Source organism: Ovis canadensis, chromosome 18 (assembly GCF_042477335.2).
Source record: "Ovis canadensis isolate MfBH-ARS-UI-01 breed Bighorn chromosome 18, ARS-UI_OviCan_v2, whole genome shotgun sequence".
Classification (NCBI taxonomy): Eukaryota; Metazoa; Chordata; class Mammalia; order Artiodactyla; family Bovidae; genus Ovis; species Ovis canadensis.
In genome coordinates, this window is record NC_091262.1 from 24309681 (window position 1) to 24330005 (window position 20325).

Genomic DNA, 20325 nt, shown 5'->3' on the forward strand with positions numbered 1-20325 from the left:
TGGTTTTTCCTGTAAAAGATGCTGGACAAGGAAGTACTCAATCATTTCCAGTTAATAAGACATGGACTAAGTTTCTACAAAGTACAAGGACTAAGTTTCACGTCCTATTGCAAAATCTGTTGGGGGTATATGTATCCACAACTGAACAACACTTATCCCACCAGCACGGGGTAAGGAACGTGAAATCGGTATTGGGTATATGAGTACCACAGCTAGTAGAACTGATAAAACTCAGGGTTGTTGTCAGCTGTGTAAATGGAGAGAAAGAGGCACCTTCAGAGACTTCCTTTGGGGAAGGCTTGTTTTGTGCTGGTGAACTGCTCCCCCTGGTGGATCAGCAATTGATAGGTCTGTGATTCCAGACTGTAGGCAACAAACAAGCTTTGAAGAAAACTGGGCAGTCTGAGGTACGCAGATGTATCCTCCAGGATAAAACTAACTTTCAGAGAGCGGAAAATAAATGGAATGCCTAGCACAGCCCCTGATGGATTTGGAGCTTAGCTCTCCTGCAAAGCACATGGAGTTGGTTCTCCCAGACCGACTGGTGTCCACGTGTGTTCTCATTATTATGGTTGTTTTGAAATCATGAGTTTGTACTGATTTGAGAGATGTGAAAACTCTAAGTTCTGTATTTTCGTCTCCTTTAAAAATAATTCTGGACAGGATAAACAAGCCACAGCAAGGAGACCATTTTGCTGTGAAATCATTTGCTTCTCTTACTTCCTGTCCGCCCTGCTCCCCTCTCTCTGAGATGATCATGTTGATGTAGCTAATTTATTTCTAGTTCCCTCGTTCTACATGCCTGCTCTCAAGATAAAGGTAAGTTTTATGGTTTTCCAAGGATCTTCTTTATACCAGTATTATATATTTTGATAGCAAGATAGTTTGTGTTGTTGTTTTCCTTAAAGAGGCTTTTTGTAAGCCCTGGCAGACACAGAGGAGATTTTTGCTGGTCAGGCAGAGATGAAATTCTATGGCAATTCTCTCACTCTTTTGAACATTCTGCAATGAAGCACACTGCAGCCTCAGTCCAAACAGTTTATAAGCTAAATAAGGAGGTATTTTAAATATTTATTTAACAAGACATATTTTAAATAACCTACATATGTAAATAGAGCGTTCTTAGCCTGTACATTATTGCCAGGTCGATTCTCGTGTTCTGATATATAATTAATTACCGGTTTATTCCTCTGTAAACCAAAGCAGAGAATAAATCAGCGATGCCAGGTCACTGATGTCAGTAAAAATTGTAATACCCTCTTGTCACTGGGTCTGTGAAAGGGGAAGTGAGACTGTAAAGTCTGTGGGGCTGGTGGACCCAACTGTGTCCAAATGGCAAGTTTCTAACCCAATTTGAGTTGCTTTTTCCTGATGTCTAGACTTTTGGTCTGTGTTCTATAGGTAGGCATGGGATGCCCATATCTTAGTTTAAAACAAACTCAGAAAGCCTTTGCAGTGTGATTGATGCATCTTATAAGGTAGAGTTGCCTAAAGTAAATGCATATCATAAGCATTTTAAGCAACATATTACATTTAGAAACAAAAACCACACAAATACCAATCATTCTGATAATATCTAGGTAGTTGAAAATATGACTCTTTTCAATGTTTCAGCAAAATCCATCCATCCATTCTTAATTTTTTGAGAAGAAAAAAGCATATATACTTTTTTTTTCTCTTCTGCTTGAAGTGATTTTGTGTCTTTTAAATTTTTCCACTGAAAACTTCTGAAGGACAGAAGTGTTGCATTTCAAATTTGTCATGAGTATAAAGAGACCTCTCTAGGGAAGAAAAACAGAAGACACGACATCTTTTCTTTTTAGATTTACTTTCTGATGATGTAAAATGAGTAATCATCTCAAGTACCACAGCAAATTTTTGGCCTGGGTCAGTGATAAGACTAACATGTTTCATTTAAGCATAATACACACGGCTTACCAACAACCCACCTCAAGAGTTCCAAGTCCCTGCTCAGCAAATTAGCTTGCCAACATAATTCTAGCTACTGATTAGCAATATTAATTATCTTGGCCTGTGGCCAAAACATCTGGAAAATTTAATGTGGAAAATCATTTAAAATAATTCGTTCATGCCATCATGACAAACCAACCCGTTGGTTAATTGACCTTTTCACTATCGCCCAGTTATTCGGCCACACTCTAAACCTTCTATATTCAATTTGCATTGGATCCTTTTAGCCATTCTGTACTGCAAAAAAGAAAAAAACTTCATATCTTTGGGAAAATAAACATCAGCAATAATCAGATCAGTTGGATTTTGCCGTCTAAATGATCATCAGATGCATTCCTAGACACAGAGTCTATAGCTTCATTTATGATATTGTTTCAGTGCTTAGAATAACTGTATTTTTGGTAGTTAGTGAAATAGGTCCAGTGAGATGTAAATTAATCTTAGCAGCTTCTGAAATAAGTTTTCTTATACAGTTGCATAAAGAGGGAAATTAAAGGTTAAAACTTGCTGATTCCACCTGCCCTCCAGTTTCACTCTGTGATGCATCCTCATGAGGTATCAGGGGCAATAATACCTTTAGTGCACCTGCAAAAGGACTCAGGGAATTGCTTCTTTAGGGATTTGAGGTGACTTTGTAGATTCGCCATAACTAATACATTAGTCTTTTAACATAAAAATGTTAATTAAGCTTAAGCCTCCATACAGTAAGGAAGAAGAATTTACTTCTAAAGATAAACAGTGGCAACAAGACACTCAGATTGTCTTCTCATTAAATATTATTAAGACAGATAACCTTGTTTTTACTGCAGTACATCAAGTGTTCCTTTAAAAAGTTCTGCTCAAGGTAGAGAATGCACACGTCTCTATGACTCCTTATCTGCACAGATGAAGCTCTGGAGATTATATATATATATATATATAAACAAATGTAAGATCTGAAAGGTGGAGAGAAGAAAGCAGACTGGCCAGAGACCTCAGGACGCAAGGAATGGTGAGTTTCCCTGAGGTTTTGTTTTTCCTCATATATTTAAGACCTGTGGCTGAGAAAGCCAACAACCCAGAAACAGTAACAGGCACAGACAAGATAAGACCCAAGAAACCAGGAAAAGGGCAAGCTGGCAAGTCTCTCTCTCTCTCTCTCTCTCTCTATATATATATATATATATATATATATGAAATATTGGGCCAATAACCGCTCTTTTCCAACAAACACCATGAAAGATAACTGGGCAGTATCAGAGAAGGCTGAGTTGGGACCTGTGACTTTTAAGCCTGCCACACTGTTAAGCCCCCACCTCTGTGGGGTCAGTGAATGCCATATGGGGAGGGGTAGAACCTCCTACCCTTCCCATGTATAAAATTATCTCTAAAGGTCTAGTGGGGGACAGGAACACTCACCTCTACCCAACCCAACAGTGAGGAAGGAGCATCTTCCCTCTCAAATGTCAACAGAAGCCAAGTGAGGAACCTGGAGTTCCTCCCCCTTGGCGGTGATGAAGAGGCATGCACCACACTTACAGCAGAACGGTGTCAGAGGAAGCTGATTAAAACAGAAGGCTGAAAAAAGACACAGAATCTCATAGCCTACCACGAAATGCCCAAAATCCAATTAAAAAAACATCACACAAAGAACAAGGAAGAACTCAAACTGGATGTAAAAAGGCAATACAGATATATGCCAACATCAAGATGATACAGATATGAGAAACATCTGATAAAGCTTTTAAAGCAGCTACAGAAAAATACTCCAATGTGCAATTAATATTCTTGAAACTAGTTAATAATTAGAGCTTCAGCAACAAAATAAGAAGTCACAGTATAACATAGAAGATATAAAAAGGAGCCTAATGGAAATTTTTGAGCTGAAAAATATATAAAGCCATAAAAACTCAACTCATGAGCTCAAAAGCAAATGATGGAGAGACAATGGGAAGTATTAGTGAACTGCAAGATAGAACCATAAAACTGCCTAATCTGAACAACAAAGAGAGAGTAGACCAGAGGAAAGAGAGAGAGAGACAGAGCAAAACCTCAAGGACCCGTGGGACAAAAAATAAAAGCAAATATATGATTTGCATTACCAGAACCCAGAGAAAGCAGGGGGAAAGCCTAAAAAAATACTCTAAGAAATAATGGCTGAAATCTTCCTAAATTTGGCAAATGACGTAAACTTACAGGTTTAAGTAGCTGAGTGAATTCAAGCAAGATAAGGTCAAAGAAATTCTGGTCACAACATACCGCAGTCAAACTTCTGAGAGCTAAAGACAAAAAAAAAAACCAAAAACAAAAACAACCCACAAGACAGAGGACAGTGAGGGAAATAAAGAGATCTTACTTACAGGAGCGAAAACAATTCAAATAACCATGGATTTCATATCTGAAATCAGAGAGGCTATGAGGAACTGGCACAACATTTTTCAAGTTCTAAAAGGAAAAAATTGCCAGCCTCAAATCCAATACCCAGTGAAATTTCTTTTAGGAATGAAGGGAAATCAGGATAGTGTCAGTTAAAAAATAAAATAAAAACAACCGAGAAAATATGTTGCCAGCAGACCTACCCTAAAATAATAGCTATGGAAATTCTCTAAACAGAAAGAAAATGATAAAAATAAGGAATTCTGGACCATCAGGACAGGAGAAAAAAACACAGTAAATAAAAATATGGGTAAATACAGTGAGTTTTTCTGCTCTTCATTTTTCTAAACTATATTTGAGGGTTGAAGCAAATAATGTAACTGTCACATGTGGTTCTAAATTTATATAGAATAATTATTTAAGACAACTGTTTTATAAAAGGTGAGGGTAAAGGACTTAGAGGGAGGTAACTTTTATATAATTCACTCAGATGGATAAAATGACCATAAGTGTAGATTGTGATAACTTATACATCTAAACGGTAAAAATGAACCTACCGAAAATACGAAATGCTGGGAAATATGCTGAGACCCTGGATCACTCTTATATTTTCTATGGGAGTGTAAAATGGTACAGAAAAACCATACCATTTAGTAGATTTTGTAACAGTTTGACATTTTCTTTAAAAAACAACACAAACAAACAACAACAGCAAAAAATTCACATTTAACTGCCTCATGATCCAGCAGTTACACTCCTGGGCATTTATACCAAAGAAGTAAAAATGCATATTCACACAGAAACTTGTGCATGAATGCTTGTATTTGTATTGGCAATAGCCAAAAGCAAGATACAACCCAGATAGCCTGTAATGTGTAAATGGTTAAACAAACTGTGGTACATCCATGCATACCAATAAAAAAGAACTGTTAGTAACTGTTGATACATGCGACAGCCTGTATGAATCTCCAGAGAATTACAGCAAGTGGCAAAAGTCAGTTTCAGAAAAGTACATACTATATGACTCCATTTATATAGTAGTATTGAAATGACAAAATTACAGAGAATGAGAATAGATTAGGGGTTAAGGATAGAACCATGAGCTTCCCAGGTGGTGCTAATGAAGCACCTCACCTGCCAGTGAAGGTGAAATGAGAGACCTGGGTTTGATCCCTGGTCCAGGAAGGTCCCCTGGGGAAGGAAATGGCAACCCATTCCAATACTCTTGCCTGGAGAATCCCATGGACAAAGGAGCCTGGTGGGCTACAGTCCAGAGGGTCACAAAGAATCGGATGTCACTGAGGTGACTTAGCACACAGGCAGGTTATAAGGGCAGCATGTAAATATGTAGAGGGGTAATGAGAAGGATACTTATGATGGATCAGGATTTTGTATTACAGCTGTGTAATGTCAATATTCTATTTGTTAAATTATACTATTTTTCACAAGGTGTTACCAATGGGTGAAATTGGACAAGGTGTTACCAATAGGTAAAATTATTCTTTCTGAAAATTGCATGCAAATCTGAAATTATCTCAAAATAAAAAGTTTAATTTTAAAAAGTTCTATGAGTTTATACTCTAACATCTCTATCATTCTATACTTAAAAAAAATTAACTGTGACAGTTGAATTTTATATAACCTTAGACGACTGTATTCAGTCACTCTGAGCCTTTTAGTTAAATGGACATAATGTTACCTTCCTATATTTTTTTTTTTTACTAGCTAAAGTCAAGGTGCTCTCAAAATGGAATAATGATTGTGCTTCCTAACTCTTCAAGTACTATAGGAAAAGAGCTAAACATTCGTTTGAGGCTAATGTATGCCGGGCAGTTGAATGTGTACCTTACCTTATATTTATATGTTATTATTTTATGTGAAACTTTTAAAAGCATGGCTCCTATCCCTTAATGGAAAACCATGTGATATTTAAAGAATGACTAAAAGGAAATTCTCTTCTTTTGTTATATCTTTCTCAGACATTCAAGAGTGTCCACAAATAACCTTATCTACAAACTAGAAACAGACTCACAGATGCAGAGAGCAGCCTTGTGGGTGCCAGTCGGGTAGGGGTAAGGTAAGTATGGACTGAGAGTTTGGGATGAGCAGATGCAAGGGATTCTATATAGGATAGATAAACAAGATCCTCCTGTACAGTTTAGGGGAATATATTCAATATCCTGTGATAAACCATAATGGAAAAGAATATGAAACAGAATGCATATGTATGTATCACTGAATCACTGCGGAAATTAACAAAACAATGTAAATCAGCTATAATTAAAAAATAAAAACTGGAAGACTGTCCAAGTCTAAAGTCCTAAGTAACTCTTATCTCTGAATATTTCAACACACTGGAACTCCTGAGACCCTCTTACTCTCCTTTCCTTAAGTGTGCCAGACCAAACTTTCCATCTTGGATGCTCGTCCTCCCTTCACTTGCTCGTTGGACATGGTCCAACAGGAAGGGCGACCACCAGCACGCATTCTCCCCGCTGTGCACTTTCCTCCGTTTCTGCATCTGTCTGGAGAATTATGCCATGGGGCTTGGCCCTTCTATCCTCTCAGTATTCCCCTAGTTTGTGCCTCTGGACTGGAGAAAATCAGAAGAGTTTGTAGCTGACATGTTGATGGATTTTTATCTTATTTCATTTAATATTACCATTTTACAATTTCCCCAAAATGTGAGTAATCTACTGAGGACTTTGTTGTTGTTTAGTCCCTAAGCTGTGTCTGACTCTTTTGGGACTCCATGGACTGTAGTCTGCCAGGCTACTCTGTCCGTAGCATTTCCCAGGCAAGAATACTGGAAGGGGTTGCCGTGTCCTTCCCCAGGGGATCTTTCCAACCCAGGGATTAAACTCGCATCTCCTCCTTTGGCAAACAGATTCTTTACCACTGAGACACCAGGAAAGCCCACTGAGGGTTTACAGCTTTGTTAATTTAGGACACTTCAGAAATATTTAATTAATAAAGGAATAAATACTTAGTCCATCTTATGCATGAAATTTTTGTGTTCTCATTTCTGCCATGAGACTACCTCCTTTAAAAGGAAAACACTCATTTGTTCATTTACTCATTTGTTTATTCATTCATTAATTAATTCCATCACCTATTCAACAATGACCTAACACCCACCAACAGCAAGGCTCTGTGCTAAACCTCAGGGATATGATGATGTGTAAAATGTAATCTGGAAAGAAGCAAATGAAAACAATCAAAATAACGATAGGGTTTATGACACAACAGAGGCATGAAGTTACCATGAGAACATAGAGAAGGAAACGCTTCATGGAGAAATTGATGGACTCCCATATCTGCCAGGACTAGACATGGAGCAAACTCCTGTGTTGGGAAGTGCGAAGAACTGTTCTGATGAAATTTGATTTAAAAATGTGTAAAAGTGACCATCGCATTCTATGGACAGAATCTTATGCACAACGATGATGATACCACGTGGGCTTTACCTCCAACACAATAGCTCGCCCCTGACCTGGTTTATCAGTACATTCAATATTATCCTCCAAAGCAGAGATATTACTTTGCTGACTAAGGTCCATCTAGTCAAGGCTATGGTTTTTCCAGTAGTCATGTATGGATGTGAGAGTTGGACTGTGAAGAAGGCTGAGCACCGAAAAATTGATGCTTTTGAACTGTGGTGTTGGAGAAGACTCTTGAGAGTCCCTTGGACTGCAGTGAGATCCAACCAGTCCATTCTGAAGATCAGCCCTGGGATTTCTTTGGAAGAAATGATGCTAAAGCTGAAACTCCAGTACTTTGGCCACCTGATGCGAAGAGTTGACTCACTGGAAAAGACCCTGATGCTGGGAGGGATAGGGGGCAGGAGGAGAAGGGGACAACCAAGGATGAGATGGCTGGATGGCATCACTGACTCGATGGACGTGAGTCTGAGTGAACTCTGGGAGTTGGTGATGGACAGGGAGGCCTGGCGTGCTGTGATTCATGGGGTCACAAAGAGTCAGACACGACTGAGCGACTGAACTGAACTGAACTGAACTGAACTGAAGTGGACTAGTCCTAATCTAGTCTTTATCCCCCTTCAGGTCAAGTGCAACAGCTTCCTGTTTTGTCTGCTGCATCCACACTTGCCCTCCACAATCTTTTCTCAGAAACCAGGGGACGAGAAAACATAAGTAAGCTCATGCCATTTCTTACTCGGTTATGTCCCACATTTCTTAGCTGAGCATTAGAATATCCTAGAGAGGTTTTTTAAAGTGTAAGTAGCTTGCCTTTAACCTCTGAAGTTCTGGTGATTTCAAAGGTGGTACCAGGCTGCTGCCATCTCATCTTCTCCCTTTCTCACTTGAGATTTCAGTTGAGATGAGATTTGAGTTGATTTCACCAATTCCAGTGTTATCTACACTGAAAACCCTACCCACGCATCACTTTATCTTCTTCCACTTTACTTTTCTTCATAGTACTCATCACCATCTGCATATGTACTATTGGCTAATGTGTTTATGGTTCTTCTAGCCCCAGGGAAGATGGCCCTAGGAAGTCAGAGATTTTACTTCTGGTTTGTTTATCACTTCACTCTCAGTGCTTATAAAAGTGCCTGGCACATGGGAAGTGTTAAATAAATAATTTTTAAAAATACATTAAATGGACAAAGGCAAGGAAGGGTTTAACACACTCAAGGGAAGTGAATTGAGAGTGGCACATGCAACAGGAAATGGTCGGGAAAGAGGAGGTCTTGTAAAACATAAAGGACTAGGGTATTGTTCCTTAAAAAGATGAGGAGTATTAACCATTTTCAACAAGAGACTGTCACAACCCAATTTGTATTTTAGGAAACTCTCTTACTACATTTAGGAAGGAGGTGAATTTGTCCCTAAAAAGGGTTCAGATGACTAGAAATAGCTGTTTGGAGACTCTTGTGATCACAATGAGGAAAGTCCAAAGATATGACACGTTTGAACACTGCAATATGGAAAGAAGTCGAAATTAAACCACATGTGGGTTGGTTTTGTTTAATATGGTGACAGATGTTAACTATAAAAGATCGAATGCCCCATTGTATTTTAACCTTTATAATTTACTGCTGTTTCTTTGGACAAGCTTTTTTTTTTTGTCTTTTGGGTTCTCTCACTATTCTCATTAAACAAATGCAAATTAAGACAGACTTAAAAAATACAGAGTTAAGACATCTCCAGAAACCAAGCAGAAATCGCTGAAGCCCACCTGGGTCCCTTTCACTTGAGTGCTCTTTCCCACACATGCCACGAGTGATCCTGTGTGTTTTCCTTCACAGCCTTGTCTCCCAGGTCATTCTGCACATTTAATATCCTCCTGTGAAACAAAATGATGCATAATGCCTGGGCCTGTTCTAAACCTCTTCTATTTTCCATTTTTGCTCCATTTTCCTATATCGATTCACTGAAAATAGAACTAAGGTATGCTCTTAGTACAACCTCTAGTGATTATTTGTATTACTCTTTTTTTTTCCAACTGAATAAATGCGCAATAAATCAGAAGCACTCCCTCTGGGAGAGAATCTCCAAATAAACCTCAGCCTCTTACCCTTCAATCTCTTTTAAACTTGCTAACATAGTATTAAGTAAAGTCCTTCCCCTCCTCCCATTCTTTCAGCCCAATACTACTTTGGTTAAAGAAGTAAATCTAATTAAAGGAGCATGGGAAATGGAAGCCGTTTTGTGTGTTAGGGAAGCTGGATCTGTGTAACTTTCACCAGTGATTGGGCTTACAAGATGGAAAATTCCTTAGACTGCTGGGCAAAGTACTCTTAATGCTGTTGAAACATCTGGTTTTCTTTGTATAAAATCTTTTCCACGAGGTGGGCTAAGATTTTTATTCTAATTGAATTTGTAGTTAATTCCAGATAAAGATGAGTTTCTTTTCGCTGATACTGCTCAAATCAAGGGTCCCAGCCTGCTGACTTGAAGCCCGTTTTTACTCAAAATTAAAAAAAAAAAAAAAGGAGTTGTTTTGCTCAGTTCTCAATTGTTAGTATTTATAGGACAAAAAAAAACAATATCTAAAACCCTGGGTTCCTGACTTGGTCTTTTGAGTCGTGTATGATGGACATAGAGGGGTATACACCTGTGCCTTAAATGCAGTGTGTGTGTGCTAAGTCGCTTCAGTTGTGTCTGATTCTTTGTGACCCCATGGTGGACTGTAGCCCACCAGGATCCTCTGTCCATGGGATTCTCCAGGCAAGAATACTAGAGTGTGTTTCCATCCCCTTCTCCAGGGGATCTTCCTGACCCAGGGATCGAACCAAGTCTCCCACATTGCAGGTGGATTCTTTACCAACTGAGCCACAAGGGAAACCCAAGGATACTAAAGTGGGTAGCCTATCTCTTCTCCAGGAGATCTTCCTGACCCAGGAATTGAACTGGAGTCTCCTCCATTGCAGGTAGATTCTTTACCAACTGAGCTATGAGGGAAGCCCTTAGATGTAGTATTGCTAACCAGTTAAGGGCACAGAAGGATTTTGATTTGAAGACAGCTTACCACCCTCCCTGTGAATGTTTGTTCTGGTGTTAATGGATCTTAAACAATTTGTTTACAACCGTAAACTACCTAAAAGAATGTAAGGAGTCAAGCTTTCCAATATGTGATGCAATATTTGTTAAACAGATTAATACACAGAGGAACAAAAGAAAGAATACAATATAAAGCATGGTGTCTTCCAGGGTTTTTGCCGCTTACGTGACAGACTTCTGCTTTAACAGTGACCTTTTGGGACCTGTGTTTTCTACAAGTTCATATTTTAGATATTATGAAATAAGGAAGACTATTAAATTGTACTTAGTTTATCTTTCTCAACCAATCCTGATAATTGATTGGACCTTCTTCCTCTCTCTCTCCTACCAAATTTTGGGACAGTACAACAGAAATGAAAATCAGGGCCTAGAACCAGAAGCCAGAATAAGAAACAGACTTAGGCCCTCCACGGCTTATCAGGTAACCTGTCTCCTTTCAGCTCACTTAACAAAGCTGATGTCCCATTTTTTTTTTCCCCCAGAGGCTTTGGACCTAGAGAAGGACACTCCCTTTTATTCCCAGCAGCAGAGAGTGATGTCGATCAAACGCCATGAGCATAGATCTTAAAGCAATATTGGCATTTTCGAAGCTCCCATTACTGACTAACCTTTGCATTCCTTTTCCTCCTTGAGGAGTCTGAGTTTCTTGTCTTTTATCAGGACCTCTTAACATCCAGAATGTGGATCTATCTATACTTGCACTTTTTTTTATCCATTCATGATGTTTTTACACACTCTCTCCAGACTTCGTTGTTTATCTGAGCTATTGAAGGGCAGAAGGAAGATGACTGATTCATTCCTAAAATTCAGTACGCAGTCCATACATGATTTTTTTAACTAATGAACTCAAACAGTCATAGATTATTTCATCGGGAAAAAATACATTCCTCTTATCCTGCCAAAGTTGCAAGTCATCATATGCAATGATAAGAAACATTGGCTGTGCTAGATCAAATTAAATGCAGTAAGAAAAGAAAGTGCTGTCTCAGAAAAAGAGAAGGTTGATCCCAATTTTCTCTAATGTGAATGAAATGCATAAAAAATCACAATGCAATGAAAAATCACGGAAGCAAATTTTTTAGTGCATCTCCGGTTATACTGGAAATCTTGCTGTTGTTTAGTTGCTAAAGTCTTTTTTGAGACCCTGTGGACTGCAGGCTGCCAGCTCCTCTGTCCATGGGATTTCCCAAGCAAGGTTGGCTTGGGTTGCGATTTCCTTCTCCAAGGAATCTTCCCGACCCAAGAACTGAACCCATATCTCCTGCATTGGCGGGCAGATTCTTTACCACTCAACCACCTTGGAAGAACCTGAAATGTTAACTTCATGAAAATCAACTACAGGGACAATGGATATTTGGTTATCTTCTTGTTATCATTGAGTTTTCTATATTCTCATTAACATTGCCTATTGTAACAAAGTACAATAAAAGTAAGATGGAAGTAATAACCTCTTTTTGTCTTGTTTTATATATATATATATATCAATATTACATATATAAATATTAGATATGTATACATAGATATCTATATAACCTCCAGAATTCTTGCCTGGAAAGCCCCATGGATAGAGGAGTCTGGTGGGCTACATTCCATGGGGTCACAAAGATTTGGAAACAAATGAGGGACTGAGCACAAGGAGAATTATGGCCCTCAATTCTTGATCTTATGTATATATGCACTCTCTGCTACATGTGGATGTATACTTCCCTTCTCTGGATTTTGTGTTTCACGGTGTAATTTTCTCTGGGTAATGTGGATGCAGAAGATGTGATGTTAGAGGGACTTACAGTGTGATTTTTGTGGCTGGTTATACTTGCTTGTATTTATGCGATTCTTTTTTTTTTAATTGGAGGATAATTGTTTCACAATATTGTGTTAGTTTCTGCTGTACAACAACATGAATCAACTGTAAGTATATACATATATATATATTTCCTTCCACTTGAGCCTCCTTCCTATACCCCCATCCCACCCCTCTAAGTCATCACAAGGCACTAAGCTGGGCTCCCTATGCTATACAGCAGCTTCCCACTAGCTGTCTGTTCTGCGTAAGGTAGTGTGCATATGGCAAAGCTGCTCTCTCAGTGTGCCCCACCTTCTCCTCCGTCCACGTCCACAAGTTCTTATTCCATTCTTAAAAGAGGCACACAGCCGCCCACCCCTCCTGCTGTCCCAGGAGGAGGGCGAGTGGCGGGTGGAATGGAGCCACCCCACCCGACTACATCATGGAGCTGAAGCATCCTAGCTGAGTCAGAAACTCATTAACACAAAAGCAATGCTTATTGCTATCTTCCACTGGAAATTTAACTTTATTTGTTATGCAACAGCGTTTAACTACTACATATATTTAATATGGGTCTTTTACTGGGAATATACAACAGTGAATAAAAAGACAGCAGCACCATTTATACTGGATTGAGGGGAGAATGTGCAATATGAAAATATTATCTATCTGTCTATTAGGTACTGATTTGATTTGGGGCATCCCTGGTGGCTCAGTTGGTAAAAGAATCTGTCTTTAATGCAGGAGACCTGGGTTCAACCCTGGGTTGGGAAGATCCCCAGGAGAAGGGGATGAAAACCTACTCCAGTATTCTTTCCTGAAGAATCCCCATGGACAGAGGAGCCTGGCAGGCTGCAGTCCATGGGTCGCAAAGAGTTGGACATTGCTGAGCAACTAAGCACAACACAGTGATTTGATTTGAAGAAAAAGTGAATCAGCAAAAAATATAAAGTAGCATGTAAGGGGTACCTTTGATAGCTAATGAAATTGAATGTTTTCATTCTCTTCTCTGAAATTTGTCTCTTAATGTGACTTACATTTTTTCCTGTAGCATGTTCATCTTTTTCTAATTTGTATTTATTTTCATATTACTTATTTATATATTATATGTTTACATACATTGGCTTTTATAATGTTGTAAATATTTTTCTCAATTTATGTAAATTTTTATTTTAAATATAAATTAATTTAATAGTTTTTACTGTATGCTTTACTGCATGTTAAAAAAATTTTTACCTTTCAATTAGCCATAATTGTTAGCGATTTAATTTCGTATATGCTGTGAATTAGGAACCCAACTCTACTCCTATCTCTGACAAAGATTTTCATCTCCAGTACTTAATAATCCAACTTCTCCTAGTTGATGTGACATGTCATCGTTGCTATGTAACAGGAGTTGAGTGACATATTTTTTTGAATAATATTTACCTAATAATAGTCTCCTTCATTATATTAAATGGTATTAAAATATGCATGAAATTACTTTTGATGAAAAAGGCAGTAACATATACAACATAATATGCCCCTAATTCTACGAAACTAATACACACCCACAAATATATGCAAGGAAGATTAGAAAGAAATCTAAGTTATTGAAAGTAAAAGTGCCAGTCGCTCAGTCATGTCTGACTCCTTGTGACCCCATGGACTATAATCCACCAGGCTCTGCTCTCCATGGAATTCTCCAGGCAAAAATACTGGAGTGAGTAGCCATTCCTTTCTCCAGGGGATCTTCCCAACCCAGGGATTGAACCCAGGTCTCCTTAATGATACCTAATTCTGAGTGAATGGAAGGAGATAATTTTTATTCCTTCTTCACTGTTTTCTGTTCTTTCCAAGTGATTTACTGTACATATAAAATATTAATAATGCATACAAATAAATAATTTTAAAAGAAAAAACTGAGACTTCAATAACTTGAAAAGTTCTATTAACTAGAAGTCCAAGTTTATTTTATTTGTATTTCAGATAAAATAGCAAATTATTTCTTGATTTTTCATAATTAATCCAAAGGGATGACATTCAGCTTGCATTTACCAAAAAAAAAAAAAATCATTAAATTTTCTTTCTCTTCTTGAAAGTCATTTCCCAACCCATCCTACTGCTAATCTTAGGAGTAAGATCTATCGTGTCCTTTAGGTTGGTTAGGGAATTCCTAATGTCACAGAAAGTAGGCAGGGCTTAAAGCAGCCTAGAAGGAGTGTCTCCCTTTGCTTAGAGAAATAAATTTATACAAATATCCCCGTTACCCATCAAAGAGGCTTTCTGTAGACACAGAGAGATTCTATACGTGGAGAGAAAAGGATCTATCCAGTGTCATAGTTGAATAATTCTATAAATTACCAGGATAAGGCATGTGGTACAGCAACTCAGTGGCTGAACTCTTGAGGGAAAACCTAAGCCTGAGAAAAGATATTTACAAAGTGGGTGAAGAACTCCTGGCCTTCTTACTCCATCCCAGGGATACCTCTCAACATATTCAAGGTACAAGTTAATAAGGAAAAGGAATTAACTACAACCTCTCCTGCCACATGTCAAAGTTAATTCTACTTTAAACGAGTCTTAATTATGCCAGTGAAGCTTAGACTTAAATAGAACGAACATGTTCTCTGAAACTGTAACTTTTACTGTGAGGATAAAGAAAGATTTAAAGTAAGTTTCCTTTAAATGTAGTGAGCCTAATTTTGAGACTATAGTATCAATTTTTGATGCAATAAGCCCTACATCTCTCATAGAGTGGTTGGCTTGTTTTTACTCCCTGTCTGTGAAATTACTCACCCTAGGGAAAACTCTCATCTTCTAGAAAGTATTCAGCCTCTGATTGTCTGAACTCGGTGTATTCAATCCCTGTACTAAGGTTTTATTCACATGTATTCTTTTTGTTGAGGATATAAGACCTAACAATGTCATAAACACTTGTGTTTTTCCATGGTTGGAAGTCACCGATTTTTTGATAGCCTACTGTGTGCCAGGAGATGAGCTAAAACTATGAAGCTTATAGATTTTTATTAAAATATAATTGACACACAGCATTATGTTAGTTTCAGGTGTACGGCATTATGATTTCATATATGTGTATATTACAAAATTATTAGCACAATATGTCTTGTTTAACGTCCATCATCACACACGGTTATATTTTTAAGAATATTTGAAGCATCACTGTATGACAGATATAGTCATTTTTTTCAGATGAATCTGAGATATAAAAAAAGTAAACAACGTGTCCAAGGTCACATTACTTTTAAATGACTGGAGCTCAAATCCACAGCTTTTTGACACCAGGGCTGGACATTCTTCCTAGGGACTGCATTATCTCCTACAAGGGAAACCTTAATTCATTGCTGTATTACATTACTTTTATGGAGATGCACACACTGACAATAACTTATTTGACAAGTTTGATTGAAGTCTTAGTTTTCATATATGGACAGAGCTTCTCCCATGTATGCAGGTGAGACTGATGTCTTTCTAAATCATTCATTGTATGGGTTACCAAACTAACAGTATCTTCTTACTAAGCTACCATTTTTTGTTTTATCTGTCTTTACATTTTCAAAGCCATTTGGGGTTAGCAACAAAATAGAGAAGAGAGTACAGAGATTTCCCATAGACTCCCTGCTCTCACACAGGAACAGCCTCTCCCATTTTCATTCTCAGTGGGTGGAGATGGACAGAATTTGAAGGAGCATGTGAGCTGTCCACAAATGTGGTCATCTTCACACTGCAGTGGGAAGCCTGCGCACTGCAGGAGGAGAAAGTTGTAAGGGAAGCTAAGCCAGCCAGAGACCAGCGGGGCTAGGTTTCCTTCCCCCTCAAGTTTTTAAGATTTTAAAATAATGCCAATAGTAATGCTAACAGATAACTATTAAGGTTAAGATTTTAAAATAATGACAATAGTAATGCTAATAGATAATTATTAAGGTTAAGATTTTAAAATAATGACAATAGTAATGCTAATAGATAATTATTAAGGTTCTTTTTCTCTTTTAATTTTAAAGGGTTTGATTTTTAAGAACAATTTTATTTTTTAATTTATTTTATTGAAGTATAGTTGCTAAAAGCGATTTTAGATTGACAAAAAAGTTGAAATAAAAGTAAAGAGATTTCCCTGACCCTGTGCATACATGACTTCTATTATCTATACTCAGCAGAATGATGTGTATATATATATATATATATATATTTTTTTTTTTGCTAAGGATGAACCTGCATTGACACATCATAATTATCAAAAGCTCATTGTCTACCTTAAGCTTCACGCTTGCTGATGTGCTTTCTCTGAGTTTGGATAAACCTTTCATTGCATATGTATATTATTATAACATCATACAGAATGTTTTCACTGCCTGGAAAACACTGTGCTTTTCCTATTCATTCTGCTCTTCTGAACTACCCCCATAACTTCTGATCGTTTTTTTTTTTAAAATCTATATAGTTTCGCCTTTTCTAGACTGTCATATATAAATAGTTGCAATTACACAGTATATAATCTTTTTGTGTTGCCTTCTTCACCTAGTAATATGCACTTAAGACTCTTCCATGTTTTTTCATGGGTTGATAGCTCATTTATTTTTAACATTGCATAATATTTCCTTTTCTAGATGTGCCATAATTTAGGGACTTCCCTGACAGCTCAGTGGTAAAGAATCTCCCTGCAATGCAGAACATGCAGGAGACACGAGTTTGATCCCTGGGTCAGGAAATTCCCCTGGAGGAGGAAATGGCAACCCACTCCAGTATTCTTGCCTGGCAGATCCCACGGACAGAGGAGCCTTGTGTCCATAGGGCACAAAGAGTCGGACATGACTGAGCAATTAAGCACGAGCAGGAGCACCAGAATTTACCTACTGAAGGGCATCTTGGTGCCTTCCAAGTTTTGGCATTTATGAAGGAAACTGCTCTAAACATCTGTATTCAGGTTTTTTCATGGACATAAAATTTTTGCTTCTTTAGGTAAACAGCAAGGAATGCAATTGCTGGGTTATATGGTAGGAATAGACTTAGTTTTATATGAAATTTCTAAAATATCTTCCCAAGTGGCTGTTCTATTTTTGCAGTACCATCAGCAATGCTTGCACATTCTTGTTGCTTCTTATCCTCACCACCAATTGCTGTTGTCAGTTCTCTGGATTTTGGCCATTCTGACTGGTGTCGTTTTTTATTATTTTAATTTGCGTTTCCCTGATAGCATGATGTGAAGCATCCTTTTGTATGTTTATTTGTCATCTGGATGCTTTCTTTGGTGAAGTAACTGTTATGGCCTCTGGCTCACTTTTTAATTAGTTGCTTGCTTTCTTACTGTTGAGTTTTAAGAAATTTTACCAGGCTTAAGAGTTTTAAAACCTGGTGAATCTTCTTCTTTAATTGGTAGAATTCACTAGCAAACCCATAGTGCTTTCTGATTTAGAAAGTTATTGATTATTGATTTAATTTCTTTAGCAAATACAGGTCTATTCATTTCATCTGTTTCTTCTTAAGTGAGTTTTGGTATACTGTGTCTTTCAAGAGATTAATCCATTTCATCTAGGTTATCAAACCCCTGTTTTCTGCTCTCACCAGTAAAATCATTAGATTAAGATTTTTATTTAGGACAACTAGACAGAACTTAAAACAAATAAAACATGACTTGGGTAATTATGGTATTATCATATGGTAATATTTGTGCAACCAAGTTTTTAGATTTTTATCATCTTATAAGAAGGGTGAGGACAGAGAATGGGAAACAGAACTGTCAAAAATGATGGCATATGGTAATAATTCAGAGTTTTAGTATTTTAGTCAACAAGGTCAGGCTAGGGGTGACTTGGGAAATAAAAAGTAAGTAGATGCCTTAAAGAAGGTGATTAGAGAGGGCAAACCATTAAGAGAATTGGTCCAGGAGAAACTGACATCAGAATTCACTTTTGTGGACTCCATGTGGGCCAGAAAATGAACTTTTTGAGTTTACAGTGGGTTTCACTGAGGATATTGAGTTTAAGTTCTCCAAATATGACTTTCCCTGTGGGGATTTTATATTACCAATACAGATACCAAGGGATTGATGAGAAGTTCATATAAGAAAATATGTTAAGTGATATTCTAAGTCTGATATTGTAAGCATCATTCAGTAATATTTTGATGGAATCTACCTATAAAATCAAACGTGAGAGGACAAAGAAAGTGTGTATTAGTAAGAGTGACTGAATTAAGAAAATCAAATTCCATTAGTTAATCTTCTGAGTTCAACTTTCTAATATAATGGAAAGCAAAACCTCTGTTAAGTCCCCAAGATACATTTTTTTTTCATGAGTTAGATTATAAACTTGTAATTGACTCATCAAATTTGTAGCTTGAGGGGGCCCATCCCACACACCTGCAGTTCCCATTGGATAACTGAAAGCATCCCTTCCTTCTCTTTGATGTGGTAAATTCCCAAAAGCCACTGGTGATTTAGAGACTTCTCTGAAGAAAACTATTCCTGGAATAGGATAGAAGCGGTAATGTTTTAAAATATCCTCTAGCTCCTTAGATTTAAGGAACAGCAACAACAAAATAATTCTAAGTAAAAGAGAATCAACTAAGAATTTCCAGACATTTTCTTTATGAAACCAGATGGTAACTGTTCATTGATATTTTCTAAATGAGGCATCCGGAGGGACAAATGAGTGGGAATAGATAACTAGAGCTGCCTATATTCAACTTAGCATCAAATTTAGCTGCAAATGCAGGGCAGTTAAAAGTCCAGGCAGTCATTACTTAATCTTTACAGATATCTATTCCTTGAAAGGGCTTTGCTTTTGTTATTTTTGACTTTAAAAACAAACAGTGATTTTCTTTTGAAATAATTAAAGGGAAAGGAAGTCTAAAGAGAGACTGAGTGACATCCAATATTCTCTAATACCCTCTTGTTGCTTTAGGTGATTGGTATACTTAATTAAGGAGGGTCCTGGGTCTATCATCGACCAGGGCCTGACCTGGGGGTGGAGGAAACAAGTGAGCTGTAACCTGACCGAGCCCAGGTGCGTGCCTGCAGGTCACACACTGGGAAAACATGTGGCCGCAGCAATCGTTTCCCAAGTCTTGCCCTGCCTTTAACTATTTCAGGTCTTCTCAAATGTCCACATTCTCTCAGGCTTAGACGATGTCCATGCTTTCCTACAGATTAAGATTTTCAAGTTTGAAAAGGAAGTGCATAAGGTTAAGGGTCTTATTTAAGTCTGTAGAGTCCATGGCAAGGAATATAACTCATCTCTCTGACTGCCAATCGCTTTTCAGCATGCTGCAATACAGTTCATTTACCACAGGCTCTCTCACTAAGCCATGCATGCATGTTGCTTAAAAGAAACGATTTCTTCTAGAGCATAGCATTACTTTATTATTTCTTCCTTTCACCTTCTCTCTTCCCTTCCCTCTCTGCCTGTTTTTGTTTTTCCTTCCTTCCTTCCTTTCTTTTCTTTTTTCCCCATTTATCCATCTATTGGTCCACTTGTCTACTGGACACAGACAGGTAAAGCAATCTTTGTTTTTGCTGGATTCCAGAAAACTGAGTTCTTGTACATCCAGAATATAATGTTAAGGAAAATGCAATGGCAGATAAGCTGTGTTCTCTGTGAATTTTTCAATCTTACAAGAGGTGTCGATTGATAGAAAGACTGTGGATTGATGAGGGAGTCTTCAAATCCCACACACTCAGAATTAAGGGAAAAA

General features: G+C 37.7%; 1 long non-coding RNA gene across 2 annotated transcripts; it reads left to right on the top strand.

Annotated features, from left to right (window-relative positions):
- The first annotated feature begins 697 nt into the window (after positions 1-697).
- LOC138423186 (uncharacterized) lies at positions 698-10359 on the top strand. Of its 2 annotated transcripts, XR_011250166.1 has the most exons (4): positions 740-819; positions 2781-2962; positions 6306-6403; positions 8391-10359. It is a non-coding gene; the product is annotated as an uncharacterized lncRNA (long non-coding RNA). The 2 variants fall into 2 exon arrangements; XR_011250167.1 differs by lacking the exon at positions 2781-2962 and having other exon boundaries at positions 698-819.
- Positions 10360-20325: the final 9966 nt, after the last annotated feature.